The sequence below is a fragment of the Rhagoletis pomonella genome, unplaced genomic scaffold (assembly GCF_013731165.1).
Source record: "Rhagoletis pomonella isolate Grant_MI unplaced genomic scaffold, Rhpom_1.0 Rhpom_scaffold_00003, whole genome shotgun sequence".
Lineage (NCBI taxonomy): Eukaryota > Metazoa > Arthropoda > Insecta > Diptera > Tephritidae > Rhagoletis > Rhagoletis pomonella.
In genome coordinates this window covers 18412903-18418655 of record NW_023458557.1, presented here as the reverse complement: position 1 = coordinate 18418655, position 5753 = coordinate 18412903, and the positions used below count along the sequence as shown (strand labels likewise).

General features: G+C 31.9%; 1 pseudogene; it reads right to left on the bottom strand.

The window, feature by feature from the left end:
- Positions 1–4405: 4405 nt before the first annotated feature.
- On the bottom strand, positions 4406–5174 carry LOC118736077 (annotated as a pseudogene).
- Between the last annotated feature and the right edge of the window lie 579 nt (positions 5175–5753).

Sequence of the window (5753 nt, the reverse complement as noted above, 5' to 3'; positions counted from 1 at the left end):
AGAAATGGTAGAAAAACATTTCATTGCGCTTGAACATCTCAGGTTTAACCGAAATATAAATGTATTTAGAATATTTATTTTATTAATACATACCCATTTTTTATTTTACTGTATCGAAGTCGTTGCTCAAATATTTGGAATTTAGTATTTAAGTTAACTGTGAAATATATTGAATGCACAAATCAAATTATGGGAGCGATTATTCACATGGAATTGGAAACAAGGCTGATGATATACTTTAAATAAATTGTGAATCTGCGAAAATAACTTTTCAGCATATGAATATACTTCTTAACTTTTTGCCGAAAATACTAGTACGGGAGCTAGCAACGTCGTGAAAACAGGAATTTCAGGACAGCTGGTTTTTTGATATGACATCTCTCTCACTCCCTCGGTTAGCGTGGGGGCCATCTGGCAGGCGGTAATGGTTGCGTTGACTAGTGCGCATCGTATCGTTACAGTTAAAAATGCTAATTTTTTAAGTGATTTTAGGAAGGCTAATTTTCTTTTCATTGGCTTTAACTAACTTTAAGAAACATAGATTTATTATTGCCAGACATGTCCGTTGTTGCTAACATTGTGCCAGACGTCATTTTGTATTAAAAAAAAATTTATTGTTCAAATCATTTCAGTAAATTTCAAAATTCAATATGATGTTGTTTAAGTACTAATGAATCTAAAATTAATTTTCCAGACATTAATTCGGTTGCTAAAGCAAGATCCAGACCGATTTAAAGCTGAAAAGTATTACGCTGATAGTGAGGGAGATAGTATGAAAACTGGAAACTATAACTACTTATCTAACGTTATAACATAAATCTAATTATTGGAATATCAAAAATTGATTTTTTTTCAAATACATACGTTAAGTCAAATAAAAACATAAAACATTTCAAAAAACATCAATTTCTATAGTGTCGGAATAAAGCAAGAAACGCAAGAGAAAAACACAAACATTTTTATATTTATAGTTTACTAGGATGCGAAATTTCTGATTATTTAAAAGCCAGACACTCAATTTTTCTTTTTAAACTGTTGAGTTCATTACCTTTGTAAAAACTGATTTTTGCAAAATCTGAGCGTTCTTATGATCCAATTCTGCCTGTCTTCAAACTTATGAGCTCCACAAGAGCATGCTATTAGAACTAGGAACTCTATACCTGCTACCATTAGTGGCAAAATCAACAGAAGCAACTTCAAAAATACTATTTATAATTATTTCTCTAAAAATTGATGAACTATCTACATATTTGGAATAATATATAATTAAGTGATTGTGAGCCTTGTTAACATACCATAATGTTTGTATATATGTTATAAGTTTTATGTATCCGTGTTATCTCTGTTTAATTTAATGTGTCATATGCGTTTGTATATATTTTAGATTTTAATTTTCAATATATAAATAAATAGCTATTATCTTTACTTTTATCATTGTTGTACTATAAAAGATTGAATCTTATAGTACTAATGCCTGAACCGAAATAAATGAAATGAAATCATAACATTTTTATATTCATAACGTTATCATAACATTTTTATATTTATAACATTATCATAACATTTTTGTACTTAAACACTGGTTTATAACAAAAATACGCAGCGGATGCTACTATCCAATTCCTATGCAGAATCGCTTGCTGATTCCGAAATTTAGTATTTTTTATATAAAGTTTTCGAGATATTTGCAATTTACCGTTATTCAGCTTAAAAAATTGGTTCCACTTAATCACGTATATCTTATACGAAATGTAGCAACTAAAACGTAGAAAAACTCCCCATAAACAGTATATATGTATGTACATCAGTTTTCTATAAACTTAGTATTTTTTGAGAAATTTATTAATTATCCCAGATTTTTTATTTTTTTATGAAAAAATTAAAAAAGAATTAATTTAACAGAGAAAAAATTTAAGAAATAAATTTTTTTTTAAATTTTTTCATTTGTATTAAAGCTTGTTTTTTACAAAAAAAAACAAGTAGTAATTTGAAAAGAAGGAAATCGGTGGATAAATAAAACAAGTAATTTTTAGCAAAAAAAAACCGACTTAAAAAAAATATATATACATATATCTATATATTTCATGATTCAATGATCGGATCTAAACCACCTCGGGACCACCTCTGAGACACTACCTTTCCGTTGCAAAAAGAATTATCGAAATCGGTGGACGTGGTCCAAAGTTATGCGGTAACATACATAAAAAAAAAAATAAAAATATTCCGACGAACTGATAACCTCCTCCTGTTTTGGGAGTCGGTTAAAATAGTATGAAATATGTACATAAGAGCAGTAAAGAATATTACTCATACACCATGTACGATTAAGTACATACATTTTCATATGACCTTTCACATCTTTTATATTCACATACATATCTATCGACTTTCGTTGTTAGGAGCATGCTTTTTTTGTAAAGGAACAGGCTTTAATAGAAATGAAAGAAATTTCGAAAAAATATTGAAGTAAAAATAAAATATCTGGAATGATTAATAAGTTTCTCAAAAACTACTAAGTTTATATAAAACTGATGTACATAAATACATATATACTGTTTATAGGGAGTTTTTCTACGTTTCATTTGCTACATTTCATATAAGATATACGTGATTAAGTGGAACCACTTTTTTAATGTAATGTGGAACGGTTTTCCGTCATCCCTTGTCAAATTTGGTTTGGAGACAAACCGGTTTCGGCGTTGTGACATCTTCAGTGTCATTTTTCGTTCACCTTTTACTTTTTTAAGCTGAATAACGGTAAATTGCAAACATCTCGAAAACTTATATATGGAAAAAATCCTAATTTCGGAATCAGCAAGCGATTCTGCATAGGAATTGGATAGTGTGTTTAAATATAAAAATGTTATGATAATGTTATGAATATAAAAATGTTATGATACTGTTATAAATATAAAAATGTTTGTGTTTTTCTCTTGCTTTTCTTGCTTCGTTCCGACACTATAGAAGTTGATGTTTTTTGAAATGTTTTAAGTTTTTATTTGCCTTAACGTATGCATTTGAAAAAAAATCAATTTTTGATATTCCAATAATTAGATTTGTGTTATAACGTTAGAAAAGTAGTTGTAGTTTCCAGTTTTCATACTAATGTGCTATGAAAATTCACTATTTTGCTACTATCTCCCTCACTACCAGCGTAATACTTTTCAGCTTTAAATCTGTCTGGATCTTGCTTTAGCCACCGAATTAATGTCTGGAAAATTAATTTTAGATTCATTAGTACTTAAACAAAATCATATTGAATTTTGAAATTTACTAAAATGATTTGAAAAATATTTGTTTTTAATAAAGAATGACGTCTGGCACAATGTTAGCAACAACGGACATGTCTGGCAATAATAAATCTATGTTTCTAAAAACTAGTTAAAACCAATGAAAAGAGAATGAGCCTTACTAAAATAACTTAAAAAATTAGCATTTTTAACTGTAAAGATACGATGCGCACTAGTCAACGCAACCATTACCGCCTGCCAGATGGCCCCCACGCTAACCGAGGGAGTGAGCGAGATGTCATATCAAAAAACCAGCTGACCTGAAATTCCTGCTCGAAAACTTTGGTAGCTCTTAGACTATACATACAGGCTCGAAATGATGCCAGTAACTTTCAAATATTGTCTCTTGGATGGAAAATTTCCGTAAGCATCATTTTGACAGTTTTTAGTTAAAGATGCAGTTATATATTTTAAAATAAGATACTTTGATTTTTTGTTAACAGTTTTTTGGATGTCTTCTTTAGTTTCCGAGTAATTGACTAAAATGTTTTCGGTAATTTGGTACAAATTACGTTAGTAATGCTGTCGTACTAAACTAATCAAGCTCTTTCAAGTAGCGTTATCTGTTTTTAAATATTTGCTTAATTTCCGTCTCTCTAACGCACTAATTCTATATACGTCCGGACCAACGCCCGACGCCGTTATGTCTGTATTTAATAACGGCTCTATGACAAAATATTCAAGAAATGTATTCGTAGATTTTTATTTACTTCATTTCATACATTAATATTGATCTAACTTTTTTTAATAAGTACCAGGAATAAATATTTAACAAAAAACTATTTCACTTAAGCTTAACCAACTTTTAGTTGCTCGGAGCTAATTTTGGAACGCTCAATAAAATATTTTCATAGACGGTAAATGCAGCCCGGGTGCATCATTAATGAGCTGAAAAACCAAAAAAAATAATTAAGTTTGTGGATTGGAGCCTTTTGAAATGGCCTTTAGAAACGGCAATGGACACTTTACAAGGAATTGTGAATATAAGCTGCCTTCCATTTGGCATATTTGCGGTTTAAACCTTCAGGAAGTTACAAAAAAAAAACATTTTCTATTTCAATTTATTATATATTTTTGAAATAAAAATACTCCACCTTGTACACCAAAAAATTTCTTTAAACCAGCTTGCGCAGCAGTTTGTTGATCTTATCTTCACGTTTACCGAAATCACCAACCTCAACGTAGTGATTAGTCCTCTTGCGCCAGCCACCGGTTGGTGTTGAGCTTGAATGACCGCAGGAAGTTGGAGGCTTTCTTGAAGTGGGACCCAACATTGAATATTTCGCGCGCTAAATAATCAACGCACTGAATATCGTGCGCTTTGCGCAATTTGCGTTCGATCACAAAGTTTTCAGAGATTGGGACACGTTGATGGTTGTGCTTGACAATTCCACGTTTGCAGATCAATTCTCGAACTGATTTAAGATTTGGATAGCCCCATGTGATATAGGGTTCGGCAATGCGTAGCATATTAATGGTTAAATTTGATGAACAAACCGTGGTTAATGTGGCTAAAACGGAACAGTAGTAAAACTTTACGCACTTTTGGTGCAACTTTGTTGATACCGCGGATACAGATCACAAAAGCCAATTTGTCTTCCGCAGGCACGTAGAATGAGCCGCGTTTCTTTGCCAGACGGCGCAACTTATTCTCACGGCGTCCGTCACGGGGATATTTTGCTTGATATTTCTCAGATGCACCAAGTTTTCACGTTTGCAGAGTGCAATCACAGCAGAGCGCTTTAGTTTACGCTTGATCAGGGTAGCACGTTAGCTGACCTGCTTCTTGCTGAACTTCAGCTACGACTCGGGGACTGCGGGCAGCTTCCTGGAAGGTTGTTTGCCCTTTGCTTCGGGCTTCTTACCGGCCGTGGTGGCATTCATTTAACTTGTAACTCAGCACGTAGAGAAGGCGAAAAAAAGTTCGTCAAAAGTTTGAAGCACATCTTAAATAACGCCACTCGATTTATAACCTTTCTATTAAACACAAGTTCATTTAGTTAAATACTTTTTTAATACATAGATATGCTGCAACCAGGCACTTACGTTCCCAAATTCCATCTTGCTTATCGGCATAATTTTCCAAATGTGACTGCGCTGCTACTTCGTACTAATAACTTCATTTTCTAACTGCGCCTTCTTTGTTGCCTCAACATATCCGAAAAAGACATAAAATTTACATTAAACAATAGAAATCGCAAAAATTAGCAAATAAAATACTCCCTTCACTTTGTTTTGTTGTCAAATTTCTGAGAAATGTGAATTCACCACGATGCAATACAGAAAGAACAAGGACCAGGGATGTAATTTTAAGTAAAACTATTCAGTGGCAATGCGCAGAGCGTTCCGAGTAGCAAAATTAATTTGTATCAAATATAACTTTAAACGGTGGTTATAATAAATTTTTTAATATTATTAATCAGAGTACATTAATATATGTATGTATGGCATTTCTTTCAAAAA